This window comes from Hemicordylus capensis, chromosome 5, assembly GCF_027244095.1.
Source record: "Hemicordylus capensis ecotype Gifberg chromosome 5, rHemCap1.1.pri, whole genome shotgun sequence".
Classification (NCBI taxonomy): domain Eukaryota; kingdom Metazoa; phylum Chordata; class Lepidosauria; order Squamata; family Cordylidae; genus Hemicordylus; species Hemicordylus capensis.
In genome coordinates this window covers 234833008-234858303 of record NC_069661.1, presented here as the reverse complement: position 1 = coordinate 234858303, position 25296 = coordinate 234833008, and the positions used below count along the sequence as shown (strand labels likewise).

At 46.2% G+C, this 25296-nt stretch overlaps 1 long non-coding RNA gene across 3 annotated transcripts; it reads left to right on the top strand.

The window, feature by feature from the left end:
• The first annotated feature begins 12904 nt into the window (after positions 1–12904).
• Positions 12905–16240, top strand: LOC128328497 (uncharacterized). 3 transcript variants are annotated; one of them, XR_008309253.1, is made up of 3 exons: positions 12905–13353; positions 15225–15326; positions 15575–16240. It is a non-coding gene; the product is annotated as an uncharacterized LOC128328497 (long non-coding RNA). The 3 variants fall into 3 exon arrangements; XR_008309254.1 differs by lacking the exon at positions 12905–13353 and adding an exon at positions 13358–13481; XR_008309252.1 differs by lacking the exon at positions 12905–13353 and adding an exon at positions 13744–14312.
• Positions 16241–25296: the final 9056 nt, after the last annotated feature.

Here is a 25296-nt window from a genome sequence, read left to right as displayed (position 1 = left end):
TGGAGGGTAATGTAAAGCAACCGTTCCTTGAAGGCTGCCACTGAACAGAGTCCCACCCCTCCAACACCACTTGACCATCTCTTCCTCCCAACTCTCCCCTGGTAGATGGACTCGCCTCCTCGCCACATCTGAAGGAGTGGTCCTCGCATAGAAGGAGCAGCCAGTGCTTTGCATTTAATCAAACCTGCTCCCCAAATAAAACCCACAGAATACAACCCTACTCTGCCCCCTTATGTGCTCCCTAAAGTATCCGGCTGGCCGCCAACAATGGGTGCCTTAGCAGATCATACCAATCCCCTGAATCACAGCAACATTGCACATTCTCACCTTGGGGCAGTGGCACTTTGGCCAGGTGCCACAGTTGTTAAGTCTTGCAGACCAGAGTCAAATAGCGCATAGTGCATAGCACAAGCACTGTGGGAAGCAGGAGGGATCTGGGTGTTGGAGGAAGCAGCCTACATTGTAATACACCAGCATGGTGCCCCCATTCTAATGAGGGGAGGACCCGGGGCCATAAAGACGTGAGTGCTGGTGAACGTGCACTATGATATGTGCCCAAAGAACTGCATATCTTTGGATCTGCCAGTTCTGGATGTAGTCACACTTCCCCAGGCGGAACAGGTATGCAGCTCCTGGACACAAACCTCTCCCTGGTGTCCCAGGTTGAGGCAGTGGCTAGAGGTGCCTTTTATCAGCTTCGGCTGATACGCCAATTGCGTCTGTTTCCTGAGATGAATGACCTCAGAACAGTAGTACATCCGCTGGGCACCTCCAGACTTGATTACTGCAATGCGCTCTATGTGGGGCTGCCATTGTACGTAGTCCAGAAACTGCAGTTGGTTCGGAATGCAGCAGTCAGGTTGGTCTCTGGGCCATCTCGGAGAGACCATATCACTCCTTTCTTAAAAGATCTACGCTGGTTGCTGATAGGTTTTGGTTATAACCTATAAAGCCCTAAACAGCTTGGACCCTGGGTATTTAAGAGAAGGCCTTCTTCGCTATGGACCACACCGCTCATCAAGATCATCTGCAGAAGTTTGTCTGCAGTTGTCACCGGCTCATCTGGTGGCTACTAAGGGACGGGCCTTCTCCGTTGCTGCCCTGAGGCTTGGGAACACACTTCCTGCTGAAATAAGAACCTCCCTATCTCTTACAACTTTTAAAAGGCAGTCAAGACGCATTTGTTCACCCAGGCTTTTAATTAGATAATATTTTAATTGTGTTTTTAATAGTTTTAACATTTTAAATTGTAATGTATTAAGCTTTTCCTTGGTTGTTTTTATTGTTTTGTTGTATATCGCCCAGAGACTTGTGTTTTGGGTGGTATACAAATGTGATAGATAGATAGATAGATAGATAGATAGATAGATAGATAGATAGATAGATGTTCTTTTTTCACAAGGCACCGCAGTGATGGATTGTCAGAGAACCTCTCCCACTGTCGTCATCTTGGTCTAACAATCCTTTCTTGCCAAGGAAAATCTTATTGGTTTTGTAGCTTTTTATAGATTATATAGATTTTATACAGACTTATAGATTCTAGTTTTACAGCTTTTATGTGACAACTTTTTAATTTTATGGCTCACAGTTTCTAGGCATAGATTCTACTTTAGTCAGTGGTGGCTGGTCAATAAGGGCAGGAGGGGCAGCAACCCACCCTCCTGGGAGAAAAACAACAACAAACAAGCTAGTAAAAAATCAGATTTTCAAGCAGCCACGGTAACCTTCAGAGCAGGAAGCTTCCTCCAGACCCTCCTCCCCTGATTGTAACTTTCTGTGTTGTTCTTACTGGCTGGAACAGCTGGAAGTCAAGCTGCTCCAGCGAATCTGATTCCTAGGAGGCTCCTTTTGGCACAGCCCCCAGGAAGAACTAAAATAATGGGTTAAAAATGCACTTCCTGGTTGCTTCAGGGAATATATTTTAATATGCCTTTTCCCTTCTTCTTGGAGGCAGTGCCAGGAGGAGCACCCTAGGAATCAGACTGGCTGGAGCAACTTGAGTAGCAGCTGTTCCAGCCAGTAAGACCAAAAGAGGAAGTTGCAGGCAGGAGAAGAGAGGCTGGAGGAAGCCCCTCTTCCCTTTTGTTCCTCTGCCTTTTGCCTTTTCTTTTCTGCTTTCTCCCTTTCTCCCTGCTTTTTGCCCTAGCTTTTTTGCTTTCTATCTTCTCCCCTTCTATCTTCTCCCCTTTCCCCCACAAAATTTTTCTCTTTTCTACTTTTGCCAGATTCTCCCATGCCCCCCCCCCGCCCACTCCAACGCCCACCAGTTGCTACTGTCTTTAGTGTCAGTAGTGGTGAATTTCACAGTTTGTCTGTCTCTTTTTACTTTATGCTGGTTCAAGACCAAAATAAAGAGATTGGTTTATTATCTCATTCAAAAACATGGGTGCTACAGTCTGTGTGTATATCTGAACTATGGGAGGAGCTGGTCTTCAAAATACCCACGTATTTCCATATTACATATGGAGAATTGAGAAACTATTATGTGTTTCCTATAACTTTCTATATTCAGGCATCCTTTCCAGATTGATTTATCGGCTGATGAGCACCTGATGATGCATGCTGCAGAAGACTGAGGCATGTTCTGACGTGCCTGCTTGGCTCGTGTTGGACCTCACTGTTAGTCTATATCAATGGAGTGTGCCACAAATGACACTCTAATCTCCTGCCACTCTAGATTGCAAAAGAAGATACCTGTGTTTCAGTGAACTTGAACTAATCCCACCCACTTCATCTGACGTCAGACTGGGGGCTGTCTGGGGCGCCAGGCGCAGCCCCTGAAACTCAGCAGCCTGGGTTCTTTGAAGCCGTCCACTCAATGGTAGCTCAGCCCCTGCCCAGAATACGATACAATTTTCAGGAAAACTGTGACAGTTGTTTGGAGGGGTGGTGGTGTTTCTCAGTGGTGTTTCAATGTGGAAAGCATCCTGATGACAGAAATTTTGAAAACCATTTCTCTATAATATAAGAGGCTCAGTTTCTTGTATGTGAACGCAGTCTACAATTTTCAGTCGGGCTTTAGCTCAGTGCTTTACCGGCCAAGGCAATATGTTAACACACACCCGCATCAGGCCCCAATCCCTAGTGAAGCCACATTCTCTTCAGGGGGAACTTGAGGAGGGACTCCTCACTTGATAATTAGAGAGAGGAGAAACTTGGGGAGCAACTCCTCACTTAATTTTTGGGTGGGGGGGAAGGGAAGGGAAGGCACTTGCAAGAGGGAGATATGGATTATTAGGTTTGGTGTGGAGGGAGTTCAGCAAAATGAGGTGGGAACTCCTCCAATGCTTAGGCAGGATCTGCACCCTTGCTTCCGTTGGTTTTTGTTTTTACTTGAGAGCCTGTGTGATATAGAGGCTACAGTGCTGGGCTTGGCCATGGGCAATTCTGGTTTAGATAACCCACCCAGCTTTAAAGCTCACCGGAGGGCCTCAGGCAGATCACCATTTCTAACCCTAAAGCTTTTATGCAACTCTGCAGTCTTTGGAGGAAAGGTTTGCTACAAATAAGTAAATAATTGGAGTGTCTAAGACTTTATATAATCAGAATGACATTTATTTATCTATCGTGTTTATACAGTATACTGCCCTATATAAAATCTCTGGGCTGTTTACAATCAAAACGAATACAAAAAGGACTACATATATTTATGTACTGCTTTTCAACACAAGTTCCCAATGCAGTGTATGTATGTATGTATGTATGTATAAATAAAATGCTCCCTGTCCCTCAAGGGCTCACAATCTAAAAAAGGAACACAAGCTAGACCCCAGCATCAGCCATTGGAGGGATGCTGTGCTGGGGATGAATAGGCCCAGTTGCTCTCTCCCTGCTAAATAAAGAGAACCACCACTTCAAAAAGGTGCCGCTTTTCTTTTCTTTAACCCCCTGCTAACTTTTTAGAAGTGTCTCTTTGCTCAGCTAGCAATTACCCAACAGCAATTACAACCTAAAATTGTATAAAACAACTTAAAATAACCATAAAGCTTTAGAACATTATAAACAAAAAGCCTGATCAAATGGGTGCATTTTCAAAAGTCACTTAAAAACAGCCAGAGATGGGGGAGGTTCTAATTTCATTTGGGGACGTGTTCCAGAGCCCTGAGGCAACTCTAGAGAAGGCCCAGTTTGGAGTCACCACCAAATGAGCTGATGGTAACAGCAACCAGTCCTCTACCGATGATCTTCATGTAAAAGAAGGCGCTCTCTGAAATATCCTGGGTCCAAGCCATTCAGGGCTTTATAGGTAATAACCAACCCTTTGAATTTTGCTGAAAACGAATTGGCACCCAGTGTAGTTCTTGTAAAACAGGAATCATGTATGTTTTTCTGTGTAGCCCCGGAGACCAGCCTGGCTGCTGCATTCTGCATCCCTTGCAGTTTCCAGACTATGTACAAAGGAGGCCCTACATCAGGCCTGCTCAACTTAGGCCCCCCAGCTGTTTTTGGACTACAACTCCCATAATTCCCAGCCACTGTAGCCAATAGCCAGGGATTATGGGAGTTGTAGGCCAACATCTGCAGGAGGGCCGAAGTTGAGCAGGCCTGCCCTACATAGAGCGCACACTGCAGTAGTTAAGCCTGAATGTTACCAGCATATGCACCACTGTTTTCAGCTCTCTCTCCAGAAATGGACTTAGTGGCTTTATCAGTCAAATAAACTATAGTAAAAAGTAATAAGCTGCTTATTACTGCTGCACCACCACCAGATCTGCCATGGGAAGAACTTCTTCCCTGGCAGGGGAGGCCCTCCCCACTAACTGTTGCCCAACCGCAGGCCTTGGCGAAGGGCCAGGCAGACGTGAGAAGTCCAGCCTGCGCACCAAAGCAGGTGTGGGGGTAACTCGGGGAATAGGCCCCTGTCACTGCCCACCACCACAACCAGCAGCAACAACCCTCCCACTACCTGGCATTCTTCCGCCCCTCCCAGCCATCTCTTTTGGGGCTTCTTTTTAAAACCCTGACTCTAAAAAAAAACTTTAAAAAAAAAAAGAATTGGGCAAAGGGCAGAAGTAGGGTGAGTGTCTCAGGGCAGGGGACACTCAGTTGGGAGAAGGGCCAGGAACTGGGGCTGGGCTGACTTCAGCGGAGTGTGCCCTCCCCCCCTCCCCCCCTGTACACACACACCCAGTGCCAATGGGCTGTGTTGCTGCTGGCGCACTGCACAGAAAATAGGCTTGGGCTGGAGGCAAGCTGAGGGGGGAAATGGGCGCAAGGTGGAGGGGGCTGGAGGCAAGCTGAGGGGGGAAATGGGCGCAAGGTGGAGGAGGCTGGAGGCTGGGAAAGCTCAAAGCTTTCTTTGTTTAAAGGCTTCAGTGGGGGGTAAATCTTCACAGTGAGGAGGCTAGGGTGTGTGCCCACTCAGAGCCTGTAAGCTGCTGGGCAGAGAATCTTAATACTGATATATTATGAGCAAAGAGGGCTGGAGCTCAGGCTTCTGTTTTTTAAAAATGCAAAAAAAAACCCTTTGGAATGGGAAAAAAGACATAATTGTTTTGAAAACCACGAGGCTACGCTACCCTTCTAACCACCTACTAGTACTAGTTAACGGGGATCCCTCAACAGAATATTTAAACGTCTTTTAAACTAAACACACAACTTTTTTAATTCAATTGCAACCCAAACCTCGCTCCAAACGGTGGGGGGGGGGGGACCCATGAATACACAATTCCAGAGATGTACATGTGTGTTAGTGTTAAAAAGGGTACTCACTCCGCCTAGGACTTCACCCACGTTGCATCCAGTTGTCCACTTCTGTGGTCTGCTCTCTTCTGAGTCTACTCTTTCTCCTTCTCCTTCTTCGGTCTTCAGATTGGGGCGGGGGGAGGGCTGGGGCAAAAGCCTGGAAAATCTGGGGGGGGGGAGGTGGCTGGCAAGGTGGCCAGTGGCCACAGGGGATCTGGGACTGGTGGCTGGCACAGACAGCAGGCACAGGCAGGCAGCAATTCTCTCAGCAGCAGGGAGGGGGTGAAAAAGGAATTCTCTTTTCTTCTCTATTCCTGAATCAGCAGCAGAGACAAAAATGCAATGCAGCAGAGAATCCACTCCAGCAGGGGCAGGCAGGCTGGGTGGCAAGGCAGGCTGGGCTCAGGCTGGCAAGGCAATAGGCAAGGCAAGGCAAAGCTCTCTCTCTCTCTCTCTCTCTCTCTCTCTCTCTCTCTCTCCACTTCCACGAGGCATAAAGGCAGAATAAATCTATTCAAAAATCCCTCCTTGAACTACCTCCTGCCTTGCTCCTTCTTCTACCCTTCCCCTGGCCAATGTGGGGTCAGTCAGTAGTGGCAAGAGCCAAAAGAGCCAATCTGGAACCAGGAGGGAATTGTCAGCAAATCAGTCCATGCTTTTGTTCACCAATCTGAAGCTTGGAAGGGCGAGAAATTCAAAACGATGCACAAAATGGAGACTGCACAGAGATCGCCACAAAATGGAGGTCCAAAACAACAAAACATTCGGCTCCGAAATTCAGGCGATTTGTGCGTTATGTGTTGTGCCAAGCACTGAATGCCTCATAGTCCTGGTGGCGCTCAGCCTCCTTTCAAAGCAAGCTTTGGAAGTGGATCAGGAGTGGGGATGGGGGAAGGTTGCCAGCAGCCTCCTGTTCTCTCCTCATGCTTCTTGCAAGCTCTGCAAACAGTGTGAGGAGAGGCACTCCTTGCAAAGTTTGCAAAGGTCAAACCCAAATAGCTGCTCCAGTGGGTGGTGGGGAATCTCGTCACCCTGCTGCCACCCCAGTTATCTACCACCTGAAGTGACCACCTCACCTCATCTCATGAAAGAACCACCCTTGCCCAACTGCTGTTCCTGAGCAAAGAAAGCACATGAACCTAGGTGGCACCAAGAAGGGAGTATGCTCCACCCATCTTCAGCAGCATAGCGCTGCTGCCCCTTACAATGTGTGGTCTTCGATGTAAGCAGGCAGCCATTTAGGCTGCATTTTCTATCAGACAGGCCAACCCTTCTAGGTGCTTCTATTTATTACAAGTCTAGTCAGCCAAACACTGTGGACCAGTTTCACGATATAGAAAATTAGCAAACACAATACAGATGTGTAGGTTTGCACTGCAGAAATCTGAAGCAAACATAATCACTTGAGTGTAACATGTAGCCAAGTTCAAGTCCCATGTTGTCCAATGTGAGTTAAGAACATAAGAACATAAGAACAGCCCTGCTGGATCAGGCCCAAGGCCCATCTAGTCCAGCATCCTGTTTCACACAGTGGCCCACCAGATGCCATTGGGAGCCTACAGTCAGGAGTTGAGGGCATGCCCTCTCACCTGCCATTACTCCCCTGCAACTGGTACTCAGAGGCACCCTGCCCTTGAGGCAGGAGGTGGCCTACAGCCCTCCGACTAGTAGCCATTGATAGACCTCTGCTCCATGAAGTCATCCAAACCCCTCTTAAAGCCATCCAGGTTGTTGGCTGTCACCACCTCCTGAGGCAAAGCGTTCCACAAGTGGATCACGTGTTGTGTGAAAAAGTACTTCCGTTTGTTGGTCCTAGACCTTCTGGCAATCAATTTCATGGAGTGACCCCTGGTTCTAGTGTTGTGTGAGAGGGAAAAGAATCTCTCTCTCTCCACTTTCTCCACACCATGCATGATTTTATAGACCTCTATCATGTCTCCCCGCAGTCGTTATTCCTTAATAATTATCCATCGGAGTGCACTCTTGGTAATCATGTGCTAAATAATAGCTGCATGCAAAGCAAGCACTTGCTTGAATGTTGGAAGGTTTAAGGTTATCAGCTGTGTGACTTTCAAAGAAAGACCCCCTCATTCATTCGGCATCTCTTGCCAGAATCTGACAACTCAAATGCACGGAGAGAGCACAAAATTATATGTGTCGACCCCTGCCTAATAAAGAAGAATTGGATACTCAATTGTATGTGTGTGATCTATGTACCTATCTGGCTCTTTACTGGAAGATTAATGGTTGTTTCAGGTCTGCTTTTCACAGTACATTTAATTCTCACCACGCACTCTTACTTAAAGTGTATTGTTAGGCCCCCTTCTTATTACTCTTGCAAAAATTACACAGTCTTTCTTACTATCACTAAAACTATGCAACTGACTATAAAATGGTGTATTTCCCTTGCAGTATGTTTTACTCATAATAAAAAGAGCAAAGCCATTGCTCGTGCTTTCAGTGAAAGGGGCAACTTTGCTTGCTGAAAGGCAATGCTCTTGACCCGGTAGACAAGCCCCACTGGCATGACTCCTTTAGGTAAATATAGACCAAAGAAGAGCTGGGGGTCTTCACTGCCATGTACTAAGTTGCCACATATAATGTGGGAAGCATTGTTCAAATACCTTTAAACCCAAAGCCAATAGTCTCTTCTAAGACTTCAAAGGAATGTGAAAATATCCCACTGACTTCTATTAAGCTTTTACCGTTTGCATTTAGAAGGAGGAACTTCTCCTGAATTCATAACAATGGCCAAAGAGTATGCCAGTATTGCAATAAATACTTGAGAAAAACATAAAAACCAAAGCTGGCCTGCCTAATATCTAAGCACATGTTGTTGGCTCCCCCGGAAGGAATATGTATGCAGTCTCGTGGTGCTTCTGGATCTGAACCTCTCCCTGGTGTCCCAGGTTGAGGCGGTGGTCAGAGGTGCTTTTAATCAGTTTTGGTTGATATGCCAGCTGCGTCGGTTTCTTGAGATGAACGACCTCAAAACAGTGGTACATCTGCTGGTAACCTCTAGGTTGGATTAATGCAATGTGCTCTATGTGGGGCTGCCTTTGTACGTAGTCCAGAAACTGCATTTGGTTCAGAACACGGCAGCCAGTTTGGTCTCTTGGTCATCTAGGAGAGACCATATTACTACTGTGTTGAAGGAATTGTACTGGCTACCAATAAGTTTCCTGGCAAAATACAAGCTGCTGGTCATCCTCTCTAATAAAAGCCTTGGTGTCCATCCGTGGACGGACACCAAGGCGTGTGTTCGTGCCTCCCTGGGCTGTTCTGGGCATGTGCTTCGCGCATGCCCAGAACAGAGCAAGGGAGACACGACCGCCAGCACCCAGCGGCCATCTTGGGCGGCCACAAGCGGCCGCCCCAAACAAGCCGGAGAAGTGGCGGCGGGAGGAACTGGCCGAGGCGGCGGCAGAGCCGCCACCTCGGCCAAAAGGGACGGAGCCCAAGCCGGGAAGACAGGGGACGGAGCAGAGGCCAACGGAGGCCGGCAGCGGCCAGCAGCACAGAGCCGACCGCGAAGGGCCCGGCCCGGCCGCGGAGGCCGGCAGCAGCGCCTCCAGATACCGCTCGGCTGGTGATTGAGGGGGGAAGAGGCGGCAGGGGAAGCCAGCCGAGGCCTGGAGGCGCCGCCAAGGAGAAGACCGGCCGTGGCATGGAAGACCGGGAAGACTGGCCGGGGCATGGAGCATGGCGGCGGCGGCGGCAGGGTCCCCATTCTGGCTGAGGTGGTGGCGAAGCCGCCGCCGAGGCCTGGTCGCGCCGCCAAGCATGGACAACAAGAAAACAAAAGATCCCTTGGCCAGGCCCCAAATTGCCCTTGCCCTGGCACAAATGTACCCCACCGCGGCTGCCGCCACCGCCCGCTCACCCACCCACCCCTCCAGCTTCCCATAATCTCCTTCCCCGCTCCCCCCCATGATTAAGGGCCAAAATGGCCCATGAGAAGGCCGCCGCCCCCGCCTATCGCCCACCCGCCCACCCAGCGGCCCGAGCCCACCTTACCCGCTCCAACCCGCGACAGTCGGGCGAAGAAAAAGCATAATTCGCAAAGAAGAAATGAGGAGCTCACGAACAGAGCTCCTCTCTGTGCTAAGCTCTGCCCAAACTGCCGCTATGGACCGCGTCCATTTCAACAGTATGGGCAGCAGATTAGCACAGAGAGGAGCTCTGTTCGCGAGCTCCTCACTTCCACTTTGCGAATTATGCTTATCCTCTGTCCGACTGCCGCGGGCTGAAGCGAGAAAGGTGGGCTCGGGCAACTGGGTGGGCGGGTGGGCGATAGGCGGGGGCGGCGGCCTTCTCATGGGCCAGTTGGCCCTTAATCATGTGGGGGGAGCGGGGAAGGAGATTTTGGGAAGCTGGGAGGGCGGGTGAGCGGGCGGCGGGAGGACAGAGGGAGGAGGGGGAAATAAAGAAAAAAAAATAAACAAAAAAATAACCTCAAGAATTTGACACAAGAGAGAAGAAAAAGCAAAACAAAACAAAAAAATGAAGTGAAGAGGGAGAAACAAAAGAAACAGGAGAACACACACACAAAAAAATAGAGAGACAGATAGAGAAAGAAACAGACAGACAGGTTAAAAAAGGGGGGGTAAAAAAAAGGCTAGCACCCATTATTATAACGGGCTTAAACATACTAGTTACCTATAAAGCCCTAAACAGCTTAGGCCATGGGTATTTAAGCGAACATCTTCTTCGCCATGAGCCCCACCACTGTATGACCTTCAGGAACATATTTATGAAAGCAGAAAGGGCTTTGGGAGAGAGAGAGAAAACTAAAATACCCTCCTCCCCTTCTGTGTCCATCAGTTATGAATCGGGTCATCACCACAGGGACTCCAGAGGTTTCCTGCATACCCATAACCTTTCTTAGGCAAACAAGCTACTGCACATCATGTTGGCCACTAAGAACTACTAGTTAAATATTTCACAAAGGAGCAAAACAGGAGGTATTAAGGTTTTTAGAACTTGTCTGAACATGGACAGAGAGGGAGCCTGGCTATTCTCCCCAGGAAGGGCATTCCACAGTTTTAGCATCATATTCTTCATACCTGTCCTCTGTATCTCTAATGGTGACAGGATGCAGAGCAGGCCTCCAAAGCCAATCTTAAGGCTCAGGCAGGTTCAAAGGGAAGAAGGTAGTCCTTGGTATTGTCTATGGTTCCACATAAAGCAGTTTCATATGTTCTGTTTAAAAAAGCCAAAAGAACAAAATAAAACAAAAACCCCAACTCACCACCATCTCAAACAAGGCATTTTTTGTCTAGCATTAGGCAGCATCGGGTAGCAATTTTATCAGGTAGTGATAAGCTGCATGGGGTTAGTAAAACAAATCCAGAGTTCTCATTAGATTTACTAGGTGGGAAACAACAATTTGACAAATGTGTGAACTGAGATTACATGAAACCACAAGAAGCATGCATTGGGAGTCCTTATAAAAGGCACCACAGAATTTAATGCTATTTTGCTGTCCCTTGTGAACTGTGGTATTAATATTGCATCCTATGAAAACAATATTAGAGGAGGCCGCTGTTCATATTCAACCACAGCAAAGCTTTGCTTTATACTTTTTATGCTGGTTTCTAGCAGAGACACTGCAGTGGTAGAAAGTGAACAGAGAAGGAGTAACTATGACCATGTGGTAAACTGGTCCACCATTAATGACTCCAGGTTTTTTAGTGCTCGATTTCTTACAAGTGCTGTTAAAACCTTAAGTGGAATGGTTTTGACTTGATTTTAAAGGCAGCTGCTATAAATGTTTCACTCTCACACAGCTGCCATTCACTCCCCTCAGCTGCCTTTGTTTGCAAACAATATTTTTAGGAGCTGAAAAATAGCTACCAAGGGGGCAAAATAAGAATTTTAGCTGCAAGCAACAAAGAGCAGTGCTTGAATTAAGTCAACCACAAAATAATTAAGTGGAACTTCTACTTAGTAATGTAGCATTTTGACTGACAAACAAAACAACCATTCTTGGGGAAGCAAAACATTATTAGATTTTAATGTGTTACTATGAATGAATTATCATGACTACATAAAGTTTAGGGCATGGATTTCTAGCAAAAGATTTGAGATTTCTCTTCCCTCCTGTTTATTTAAGCACTGTACACATTTTCTTTAAAAATTTGGCACATTAATGCATATTATTTAATGTACAATTTAATGTACAATCACATTGTATTAAATGGAAATAGGAGTTGCTACATATTTTTTTCCTGGCCTTGTTCTTGTGCTTTTGGTAACAGCATGATGACTCACAGATATATAATAGCTGAAGCTTTCCCCACCATTTTTCCCATTGGAAAAGCTTCCCCAGCTAAATTTGTGTGTGTGACCCCGTCCTTCTAAACAGGGATAGGGTCAGTTTAAAAAAAAGTTACTCCTCTTCTCATTTAATTCAATGTATTGCATATTACATATTAGAAAAAATGCTGTTAATTAACTCATGCGCCTCATAAGGTGCCAACAATTTGCTGATTGTTCACCTTATACTCTTGGCCAAATTGCAAGAGATCCACAATGAGTCAATTCAGATGATACTTCATCGACTGGCTGCCCAAATGCAATAACGATACACACACACTGTGACCATGAGTTTAAACTAATATTTGGGCTTTGAATAGAGAAATTGTTCTATTTAACCACCCTCCACACACAAGGAGGGAGAGGTCTCTCAGCACACACACGCATGCTGATTGTATGTGGGCCAGCAGTTGGCAATGAAACCGGTCCAATATGTTTTCAAAAACTTAAAAGGTTTTGTGGGGAAGAAGCTGAACTGGCTCAGGACAAGGAGCAGCGGTGTTGATGGAAGGAGCATTTAACCTTTTCCCCTCAGCCTGCCTTCCCACATAAAAACACCTCCTGGAGCTCCTAATCACTCCACTGAGGAAAAGACAGGCACTGGCTGATATATGACATCATTCTGTGCCATCTGAAAATATGTCCCTGAGAGTTGCACAGCCCTCAGAGACATATTTTTATGTGCCACAGAAGGTTTCCTGGGAAAGGAGAGGGTGTCAAAAATGGCCACTTCACCACAGAATCAGTGCAGCTAGGAAATTCTGTTAGGCTGCTGTCTCACTGCACTGGTGGATCCTTGCTCTGTATGACAGTCTGTTTTTCCTCACTGAGGAAAGATATTACCAGTTTGTTGTTGTTGTTGTTTGTTGTTGTTTTGGGGGGTGGGGTTCCATTGGGAAAACAGGATGAGGGAAAGAATTAAACACCCCTTTTCCAGTACTGTTACTCCAAGCACTTTGGACTCCACTCTTATCTGCTTTTAAGCTTTCAAACATATTAGGGGATCTTATCTCCTGGAAGCATTAGATAGACCTCAGGAAGAGCTGCCGCTTTTCAATGGACAATATATGTGTGCCTTTTAACACGACATGCAGAAATTAAACAGCTAATCATTTCCCAGCATGGAAATGTAATGACGGGCAAAAGATTCATCATCTGTTGCTTTCTGCCTGCTGTGCAGCTTTTAAAATCATAAAGCCTTTATCCATTAGTGTGCGTGTGCGTATATGCGTCTCCTAATTGTGATGAAGAAGGGAGGCTCTTGCCTAGAGTGGCGCATACCACAACACATCTGTCAGCCATGTAGGCCTCATCTAAATAAACAGCAGAATAAAGTGGTAAAGCCCTGAGGTGAGTCGTGCACTGTGTACCACTTCAGACCAGAGGAATGTGCGTCACATTTTTTAATGCTCTCCCACATAAAGAGACTCTAAGCACCTATAAACATCAGGGAGAAAGGTTCTGGCTCTGTCCACTGGGTTAGTTTATACTTAGAGGGGTCTTTAATATATTTATTGCTTTAAAACAGATCTATTAGAAAAATCATGGTCTTTCATGCCAATACTCTACAAAGACAGTCATCATCCTTAAAAGAAGAGGAAAAATATATGCAACTTACTTTATGGACTGTATCCATTAAACTGTCAGTCTCCATACTTTGCAGTGCTCTAAGAAGTTATTACATAATTATTGGGCATAATGTGAGCTTTCAGTACATAGTCCAGGGTTTGGATTTATGAATTTTATGTAGGGAGTGTTCAAACCTGCAACAAGGCATTCGACCACCTCAGGGCTTTACCACCACATTCTGTGGCATTTGTAGACCAGAGCAGTTATGGGATTTACTGCCTCACTCCGTAGATTGGACTGGATGATGTTTGAAGTCCCTTTGCAATACTTCAGTGTTAATTTCATAAACGAAAGTTTATGAAGCACAGCAAACCTGAAGGAGGGAAAATGGACTTCCTGTGTATTGGAGGAGCAGGCCTCAATTCTCCTGTTCCCCAGCCCCCATGACAAACTTGAATACACCAGAGGCCTTCTCAGCTGTGCTGGACACTTGCCAACACAACATGAAATCCACCTGGTTTTTACAATGTAGTCTAAACATAAATGCGATCTGTGGAAATGTTTGCAGCACTCCTGGGAGATCTTGGACTAGGCTGCGGTCGATTACATGTCAAGACAGGAAAAACTTACCACACATATTCTTATGGAACTTAGGCCAAAATCAAATGTTACTTGCTTTCCCCAGTCCCCATCCCACATCGTTGTCCAATGCTGTCAGTTGTGACACCCCACAACATGAGGTAAGCCAGAGGTTCTCAAACTTGCCTGGGGATGATGGGAGTTGTAGTACAACAACATCTGAGGACCCATGTTTGAGAGGCAAGCTATACTAGACACTACAGAGAGGTTAAAGGGAATTAGAGGAATGGCTGCCTTTGTTGTCAGCAGCTACACATTTAATGTAACTTCTAGTTTAGCCCTTAAAAGATTACCAGCTCCATCCTCTGCTTGTTTAGAAATTTTAGAGTCTGGGCTGAAGGCAGCAATCTTCCTGAAGCTAAGCAGATCTGGGTCTGGCCAATACTTGGATAGGGGATTGTATGGGAACCACATGTATGTCACCACATGTATGTCAGCATGGAAGAAAGGCAGGATACATAATATTTTTTTAGTCAGAAATAACCTTCTCTGAGTTCAGTAGAACTTAACATCCAAGTAAGGATGCATCGAATTGCATTCTTTGATTCACTGGGTTGGTTCAGACATTACATGGAAAATGTTGGTTAAAGCTGTGTTCTGGGCGATCTCTCTGAGCTTTGGGTGTATGCGTTCCCCCTCCTATCCCTGTGTGAGCGTCCACTTTCTATCTGGGTTAAATAAACCAAGACTGGTCATGACATCCAAACCAACTGATCTTGATTTGTGCTAGCCTACTCCATGTAAATAAACTGATGTCTGTTTCCAACTTGTGAAGTAAGTTACAGATCTTGGCATACTTGAAGTAAGTAAGCTATAATCAACCAAGATTGGAGGGTTTGGACATCATGATCAAACTTGGTTTATCTTACCTAGATAGGAAGTGGACACTTCTGAGAGGGGGCTGGGGGGCTGGGAGCACACCCACCCACAGCTCAGAGAGACACTGAACAGTTCCCAGCTTTAACGGAAGCTTCATGTAATGTCTGAACTGGCCCACTTTCTCTTTTTTACAGCAAGCCTGTAGCTGGGGGACTTGATACCTGCAAAGCTTGGCAAAGACGTAGCAAGTGACCTAAAAATGAAGATGCTTGCAAGGCAGATATCTTCTCTGAAAGGTAATGTGATCTAAAAATCCATCTGTGTCTCCTCATTTTGTTTCTGATTTGCATTAACTTATATACAATTTCTTTTAGCAGCATATCCTAACCTACTTTCCCACATATTCCATCCACTTGAGGCAATTTTGCAAGAGTGCAGTAAACGTAGGATAAGTTTGGAATTGAATGTCTGTTGAAACTATGGTGTGACTCCCTTCACTGTACATAACTAAAGGAGTACCCTTGCCTGTGGTTCATTCATGCAGCTGACAGTGATGCTGAAATAATTGGTGAAGAAGAGGCACAAGACCCCTCCACCATTCAGACAGGCTCCAGTGTGGTCTCTCCAGTGTGCTTTCCACCACTCATCCACAACTGAGTGGATGCCCCTTGTTAATATGATTGCTTTCCCCTCAACATGTGAAACGAGCTTCTGCATCAGGCATCTACACAAAGCCCCAGTTCACACTGGAGACTGTGTGGTGGAGGGAAAGAGCTCCACCACAATGTTTTAGGCTCTCTCCTGACTGAACTAATATGAACTAATTCATCCTCAAGATTTTCTTTACTGGGAGTCTTCTGCCAATATTTGAACGAAAGCTACAGGCTGACATGATGAGGAAAATTACTCAAAGCAGTCTCAGTGAAATTCAAAGGACCATGTAGGCATTGCTTAATGTGAATTTCATCATGTCAGCCACTTTAAAATGATACACACACACACACACACACACACACACACACTTTAAAGCCTATATCCTTTGTATTAGTCCATATTGTGCAATTTTTCCGCTGCTGTGATAAAACTGGCGAATATTGTGATGGAAAAGGTGGGTTTTCCACATAAGAAAATGAAAACAATGTATTATTTCATAAAACTGATTGGATTGTGATGTGAATGGATATAAACCTTGTATGTCAAGATGGCGTAAAAATTTACAATGTGGTGCCTGATGTTTTTTGGCACTTTCTTTTCTTCTTCTAAGGGCTCAGTTGGTTTAAATATGAGAGAAAACTGTTTCAAGATGACAATGCAGTGGTGCCTTACCCCAGGGAAAGGGTTTCAGATTTATAAAAATTGTAATAATGGAAAGTGAGGGTTCTTGCACTTCTTAAAGGCTACACTTTTCATCAACAGTAATAATGAATTAGAGGGAGAGTGTTTTAGAAAATGGTTAACTAAGACCACGAATGAAAAGTTTAATGTAGGTTGCCATCGCCCCCGGATTTCTAGATGTTTACTGGATTTTAAGCATGTTCCCAGGTGCCTGATTAGTCCATTAACTTGCCCCGATTACCAACTTTCATAAAATAAAATTAAAAAGCTAAGCTCCAGCCCTTGTAGAAGTAGAGGTAAGGAGCACAGCATGTACCACTATTCTGTTCAACCACTGGACTTAGAGAAAGGCAGGTGAAACACAGGAGGTGGCGGAGAGAGGTTCACACAAAAAGTAACCCCCCTGAGGAATGTTGCCTTTGTTTTTTGTCAGGAGGGGATCTCTACAGGGCAGTTGAGATAGCTTGCTTTTGATGCAAATCACTGCCTACCTGTGTATTGTTGTGTTTAAGGTTTTTAGGTTTATAGTGCAACCTAATTAGAAGTAAGTACCATTGGTTTCAATTTTCTCCCAAGTAAGTGTGTATAGAACGGAGAATGCTCTGTGTGTGTTTTGTACTATTGCAGCTATTAATATCTCAAACTTCATTCAGTTTTTTAGCCTACTTTCCAACAGGCTTATAAGATCACCCGGCATTTTGTGTGTCCGTGTGTGTGTCCCATCAACTTTGCAATGTCTGGACTAGTATGAACCAAATCGGGTATTGTTGTAGGGACACATTGGGACACCTCAGTGGTGTAGTCTGTGATGATGTCATCCACCCCGATTCAAAATGGCGGGCACATAAACCTTTGAGGCGTAAGTGGGCTAACTTGTGAACCACCTAACCAATTTGAACCAAATTTGCTACAGCTGTAGGGGCACATGGGGAAAAATCAATGGTATAGTTTGTGATGATGTCATCTACCCCAATCCAGGATGGCAGACGCATGAACAATTTGAGGTGCAAGTGGGCTAACTTGTGGACTAACAGATTTGAACCAAATTTGCTTCAGCTGTAGGGACATATAGGGATGCTAAAATCACGTAGTTTGTGATGATGTAATACACCCTGATTCAAAACAGCAGACACATAAACATTTTTAAAAAATTAAAAGAAAGGTGAATTGAGGGCAGTTTTTGTTTTAACTCTTGCACTTGCTGCAGTTTTACATATGATAATATGTGCATTTCAGGGCTCAAATTTCAGGAACAAGGAACACTGCAGAAATCCAAATGCCTGTACAGGTAGAGCACCTCAGTGCTCCACCCAATAGATCATCAGTCCTGATCAGCTATTAATCAGTCTGGGTTGGGCAGGAGATACCTGGACTGAATTTGGCACCCATTTCGCCTTCCTACTTCTTGTAGGTGATTGGTGCCATTACAGTAAATACTCTTATCTAGCATTTATAGAGGTTTTCCAGACAAGGAGTTTTACTCAATGAGGAAGTGTGTATATTCACCCTTTTGCATGCCGGAAAAGCATACTGCGGCCATAAAAGCTCAGTTTTTGTGGCTGTTACCTTTATTTGGGAACTCCTTTCTCATCTTTACTCTTACTGCCCACAAAATGGTGAGCAGAAGCAGGGGAGGTCAGCTGGTGCAGGTGATCTCAAAATTGTGACCTAGCACCTGTTCCTGCTCCACTATTTTGGGGACCCCTCCCAGACATGAATGGTTCTCAAGCAAATCGCAGTTGCAAACCTACTTTTGTTATTCCCAATGGAAGTAGTATTGCAACGGTGATTGCGTAATACTTAGGAATGGAACACCCAGCTCTGCAGCCGTACAGACATATTTCTTAGAGCTTCACAGCTGGGCAAGTGGCTCTGCAACCATTCATGTTGCACTGCACATCTGCGCGTCACCAACTAGCAGCGGCTCTCCAGGCTTTCAGACTATTTCCCAGAGAAGCCAGGAATTGAACCTGGGACCTTCTGCATGCAAAGCAGATACTCGACCATGTAGCCATGCTATACATACACACAGCAACATCCCTCCTAACTGGATTCTGCTGTGATGTAGATAGTGCACATGTTGGTTGGTTGGTTGATCTCCAGCTCATAAATTCTCCTCTCTTGGTCTAATATCTCCGGACACCAGCATCCCACAAACTTCACCTAGCCTAAGGCTGCCACTAGCTATTCCAATAGAAACAAAATTTCCTGCCACATTCCCAAGGGCAACCTAGTGTGTGCCAAAAGAGTTGGCACTGTAGCCAACAGCAGCTTTGATTCAGAGCCATCCCGCTGCCTCTATTTATTGGCACACGTTCTGACTCCAGGCTGCTTATGCATATTGATGGAGGACTCAATGCATAGAGAAACTAAAGCAGGGCATCTGATATGGTAAGGGTGAGTGGATAGATGGGCTGGGGGCGGGTGGTGAGCCAGGGAGACACTTAATTTCCAATTCAATTGTAAATCAAAAACCAGGTGGAGCATCAGAAAAAAGCCAAGCCAGCTTCCTCTTTTGCTTGCCACTGCCAGTACTCCATTTATACACAAGACACACAAGGCACACTCACCTAACAGCCTGCCAAGAGACTCTTGTGTGTCCTCAAATTTCTCTTCACTAATTAGACAGACAATATGTAGGGTATGTCCTTTATAATTAAAAAAAAGCCTCTCTGAAAATGGGATCCTTCCTAGATCTTTAAAGTAAGTCATCTTTGTAATTAAGCCCCACTGCCATAGCACATGCCTACAATGAAAGCTATATTTTCTGTTCATGAGTTTCTCAGTGCAGCTATTATTTTATCTGGCTAACTACAACTTCCCTCCCCACACGAGGTTATCCTCTGCTTCAGTAGTTTCGAAGTTTCCGGGGAGCATTTTAGTGGGCAAGCTTTTCTGAAAGACAATTTGTCCACCGCTACCAAACTTCAGCAGTGTGTAGTAGCCACAGGGGAGTTTGGGGTGCATTTTAAAGCAAAGTCACAATTCCTGAAGAAGGACAAAATGGGCCTGGAGGACGGAGCCCGGCAGTGTGCACCTTAGAATAGGGGCAGGCATTCAGTAGCTCCCAGGTAGCTTACCTGGGAGTTATTCACACATGGCTTCATGCTTCGGGGTAAATGTTGAGTGAAGCCACTTCGAACTGCACTCGCGGCATTAAAGGAAGCAGCCCCTCCCCTCTGCTCTCGGATTTTGTTTTGAAACAAGGTCACATGGCACGCTCCGTGTTTTCCTTCTAGCCAATGGAAGGGGATGGGGTAGAGCTTCCTAAAAAGCGATATCTGCATTTTTAAAGAGAGCATCACTCTTATCATGCTAATGATTCTACATCAGTGCCTCTCTCTATTGCTCCGGTGTTTTCAGAAAAAGTAGCTTAAAACCAGCATTTTTAAAATCCGGAAATACATAGAGATAAGCTAGAATTCACAAGACAAAGCCCGATTTGTGTGTGGAGTGGGTCCAGGAATCTCAAAGGGACTTTGGGGTAAGTTTGGCCGGTGTGTGAACGCACACACTCTCTTCTGAAGGCGATTTGGGGCAGAAGCCCTGTATGTAAAGCCTCCTGAAGTAGTTTTCCAAGTGTTTGGTTTTGTTTCTCCCTCCCTTTCCATTCCATCCAATACAGCAAATCTGATTGGCTGACTGAGTAGGGCTTGGCTGTGCCATTCTTAATCTCACTTCCTTTGTGGGCTCAAAGTTGCTTTTACTATCTCTCCCATTAATTTTCCCCCAGTTTCTTCCCCCACAAAGCAGGCTCTCTTGCTCGCCTCCGATTCTGCAGCAAAATTCTGGGATTCAGCAGTTTGGGTGTTAAAATCCCCTCTGTGGTAGTTTCGAAGGTTCTGGCAAAAAAGAAAAAGAAAGGAAAAAGTTATTCCCAGGAGCCTTAGGTTTGCCCACCCCTGCCTTAGAACACATCCCAGAATCCTCTGCAACAGGCAGCAGTTCTGTTTGATACAAGCCAATATGCAAAGTGTTCCCAAAAGAGAGAGAGGTTGAAAAAGAAACCTACTTGAACCTACCCGCTTCATGCGGTAATTGCATTTCTTGTTGCTGTCCCAGTGTTTGCTGTGATAAATCTGTGAAAGGAAGATGCACAGCTTCAACCACTCAGGGGATACACAGTGGAGACTTGGGGAGATGTTTTCAGGTATACATCTGCTGTGTGTTGTTCAGAGCAACACATCTAAAGCAGAGAAGTACTTTTTTATACCAAAACAAGCACATAAAGGGAGGGGAGCAAAACCTCCTTCTCCACTTTATCTTGCAGCGTTCTGCTACTTTTAAACAGTTTTTCTCCAGTGTGAGAACATATTGGATGTGAGAGAGAAAACTGCTTAAAACTGTAGAGCAGGGGAGGCAAGTTTTGCTTCCCTTTTCTGCATCCTCCTTCTAATGTAGACTCCCTCCACCCTTCATACTCAAAGGGGATGACTCAAAGGGGTATCGGGCACTATACTCTCCTAAAAATATTTCCCACTCCCCATCCACGAGACCGGAAATCTAAAGAACAGTTTCAGACACGACAGTCATAGTATATTATGGCCCTATCGCTTGAATGAGTGAATTGGCCTAAAGTAATCATTCTAAAAGGCCTCTGTTGTTTAAGGAAGCCACTTCATTCACTTACTCCTCCACCCCAGAAAAAGCAGCTGTAGGTAGGTAGGAGATTCTTCCAGCATCCCAGAAGCCAGACCATCCCTTTAGCTTTAGACATGAGGCCATGTCTGCAGCGAGGTGCGTGGCCATCTCCCCTGCAGATTCCAGCTGGTCTGGTATTGAACTCTCTCCCCTACCCATTTTCCTGCCACTTTCTTGGACAGGAAGAGAAAGTAGCCCGAAAAGCAGACTGGAAGGTTTGGCCTAATCCAAAAGACAGTGTGAGCTCTTTCCTTTCTCACAGTCTGTGAGAAGTGGGGAGGGAGGCCTCAAAAGCTCAAAAGGGGGAGGAAGGCCTCAAAAGCTTACCTCCCCCACAGATGATCCTCACTGTTGGTCTGGGCGCAGAGATTGCACCCCCAGACGATTGCGCCCCCAGACCCTCAAGCAGCATGGAGGGTCATGGGCCGGGACATGTTGCCCCGACCCCCAGAACTCCCATAATGCACTGCACAAGTGCACAGTGACTTATCGGGGGGAAACGGCGCCCAGGGCAAGCTCTGGCCCTGAAATGGCGCCCCCCCGCCCCCACATACCTGTGAGGGCGCGGCGGCGCCCCCCAGGCGGCAGATCACCAGCAGTGGCGTGCGGCGGCGATTTGGCGGTGGCGGGCGGTGGCAGCGGGTCGCCCACGGCCCGCCGAGTGCGGCGGTGGCTGGCTGGTGGCTGGCGTGGTGGCGATGGGCTGTAGCGCGGCCCGAGCGGCGGCGGCGGATTGCCCGCTGAGGACAGAGTGCAGGCCGCAGTGCGACGCCGAGCCTGCCTCCTGGCCCGGCGTCGCTTCCCAACTGGGAAAATCTCTGAAGACCCCTTCCCTCCTGCTGAGAGAAAAAGGCAGAAAGGTACCTTTCAAGGTGGTGATTCTCTTTATTGTAAGCAGGGGGAGAGCAATTGGCCCTGTTCAGCCCCTAGACAGAATCCATCCAGTGGCTGTTGCTGGTGTCTGTCTTGTATTTCTTTTTAGACTGTAAGCCCTTTCAGGACAGGGAAGCATCTTCTCCTCATGACTCTTTCCCTCTGTAAATTGCTTTGAGATGTGTGTTGTTTTTGAAAAGCCGTATATAAGAAATAGTAGTTGTAGTAAAAATGGAAATGCCTCTTGTGCAGCGCAACCCTATGCATGCTTACTCAGAAATAAGCCCCATTACAGTTTTCTGAGGCACTTTACACGATTGCTGTGAAGTGCCTCAATGAGGTCTGCGGGGAGAGTGGGCTTAGCCCGCTCTCCCAGCAGACGATTGACGGTGGAGCCTGGGTGGCTGGATCAGCCACCCACACAACTGCCGGCTCCGTCACGGAGCTGGCAGGAGATGTGGGGGGCAGGGGTCGCGTGGCCCCTGGAAGTCCTCAGATGCCCCATGCAAGTGTGCAGGGCATTCTGGAGAGACCCCCGAGCTCAGGAGGCTGCTTGCAGCCTCTTGGCCAGGGGTCTACTTGTGTGTCGCTGCATGCCACGGCGACACATGAGCAACTAAATGAGGTTAATGGAGCACTTGCTCCGTTAACCTCATTTAGGGGGAGGATGTTTAAGGCGGGCTAGCCTGCAAGCCCAGTGGTGCCCATGATCAACAGAAAGCGGGCTAAGCTCCTTTAGCCCGCTTTCCATTGATCGTAGGAATAGCCTCACTCTCTAATAAATGGCTTTTGGATTGCAGCCCTAAACTGGTGCTTGCCTGTGCAATTTTTATAAATGCTGTCTTACTTGATATACTGCATTACCTAATGTTAGGCATTGCCTAACCTGTTCTTTTAATTTCAGTGGGGCTATTTTGAGTAATTTTCTGAAGCATGCCAGCCAAAAAGGTTGTTCTCACCACCAGGCGGGCAGAAGACAGGGATAGACCGACCTTCTCCCCAGGCAACAATTGCTGCTTCCATTGGTGTACCGCCATGCACCCACACGATCCACATTGCATGGAGCAGCATGGATTTCTGAAGGCCAGGACGCATTTCCCCATCCTTCAGGAATCCCACAATGCACCGCGCAACAAGCATGGGAGGATTCCAATATGGGAATTAAGCACTCTAGGGACCCGGCTCTGTGTATGCATGGGCTGTGTGCAGCCGGAGCACACACACAACTCCCGTGCCTGGGATGAAGGGTGCATTCACACTCTCTAACCCAAGTAAAAGCCCAGCCTTTTGGGGGAGGAATTGCAGGGATCAGCCATGAGCCCGATGCTGCACACGAGCAGCCCTACCCAGGTATGGCTCCCCTAACCTGGATAGGGCTGCTATTGTGCACAGCCTCGTGTTTTTAAAAAATCTATTGCCTAATTAATCAAGGATATCTTTTTTTTTAAGTCAAGTACAGAGCCTTTTAATAACAATTAATCTAACTGATTAATCGATTAATCATTGCAGCCCTAAGTGAAGGAGGAGTCAATTTATCCAAAATGTTAGTAAAATCCTAGCCAGCAGTACGATCAGATCTGGCGCCTGGTCTGGCTGAACAGCTCAGGCAAAAACTAACACAGCCCATTTTCCAGGGCTCTAATCATAAACAGAGCCAACATCTGAATATAATAAAAGTAACTTTAGTCTAAATAACATTGCCAGATCCCCAAACCAGTGGGATTTCTCTCTCCTTTTACTACAGTTTCATGATAAAGGCTGACAAGAGGGTGTTAATGACAATCACTCAGCAAAGTTTTGGTTGCCTGGGAAATATTACCCACAGAATTAAAGCAAATTCTGACCTTGTTTTTAAATTTAACCTCAAGTCATTAAATATGTATCTAAAACATTGAGCAGCAGCCTAGTGTCACTTTATGCTTGCCTCGAAAGCCTTCATAGACAACCAAGTTATAATCGCTCATTGAAAGGCGAGCCGTGATTGTGCCGTGCAGGTGGGACACCTTCAGCAGGGACGCAACTGTACTCGGACAGCTGTATTCTAAGAGCATGGGCCTCCCTGCCCCCCCCCCCTGCCGCCCTGAAGAGGAGAGCCCTGGGCCTGGGCCCCTCCCTTGTCACCCCTTCTCCTCCCCCTACTGCTGTTTTCCAGCCACTCCACATGGTTCCAGGGCTGATGCAGGTGTCCACCTACCCTCATCAGTGCTGGCAAAACTGATGAGGGTGGGTGGGCAACTCCCCTGGCTTTTGCCACATGCACACTGGCCCTTTACCAGCACAGGGATGGGGCTGGCTAGTTGTGGGAGGATCAGCCAAAAATGTAAGGCAATCCCCGAGTGCCCTTAAAAAAATTCAGCAGCACCTATGGCACTGCAAGAACGGGAAGGGAAGCTACATTATGGAACATGGGCCCCTTCAAACCTTGATCCTTCAGGAGGGCATCATGGAGTCATGGTAAAGGTAAAGTGTGCTGTCGAGTCGGTGTCAACTCCTGGTGCTCACAGAGCCCTGTGGTTGTCCTAGGTAGAATACAGGAGGGGTTTACCATTGCCATCTCCTGCGCAGTATGAGATGATGCCTTTCAGCATCTTCCTATATCGCTGCTGCCCAATATAGGTGTTTCCCATAAGGCAATTCAAATAGGCAACCTCTGGCTTGCTAGTCAAGACATTTCCCTGCTGCACCATTAGGTGGCTCTGTACCACAACCCCCCAAAAGCGCTGTCTTGCATGCCCACCCAATACCCGCCCCACCTCTGTGTGTATACGGAGAATTAGGGCTTTAGATGTTGATGTGAGCATACAAGTACTGTTCAAATGGGATAAGGCAAACTTGATTGGTTTCTGTTTTGCGTTCCCCCCCCCCTCAATCAAACTGCTTTCTGCACCTAGTTGAGCTTCTTTTTTTCTTTCTTTCAGTTTTCAGTTATAAATAATCTCCTTTAATGGAGATATATTGGTATATATGGTTATAACACTGTCTATTTTAAGTTATTTCCAACATTGAAAATTTGCAAAATAAATCCCCCAGATTTCATCATGCACTTTGTCTAGTAGCTGTTGATTTTTGTTTGGGGACTTTAAAAACAACCACCACTAACATTATTTTGTATTTCAGCATATGTCATGCCAAAACCAGGTTTTTAAAAATGCTATGAAACAAAGAAATATCCTTAAGCCAGCAGAACTGGTCTTGAGCCAGAAAGGGAATTGTGCAACATAGCTTACATTCATATGGATGTTTATTTCCCACTGTTTCAAATTTAATATTTATCATAGTTTTGTGGGATGTTCTAATATTGTGGTCAATGCTTTCTGCTTCAAATAAGTAACCAGAATAAAAACCAACTGTAGTGAATAATAGATAGTATTTGCAGTCTTAGCACACAATATTCAAACACTGGCCTCCAAGGCACCA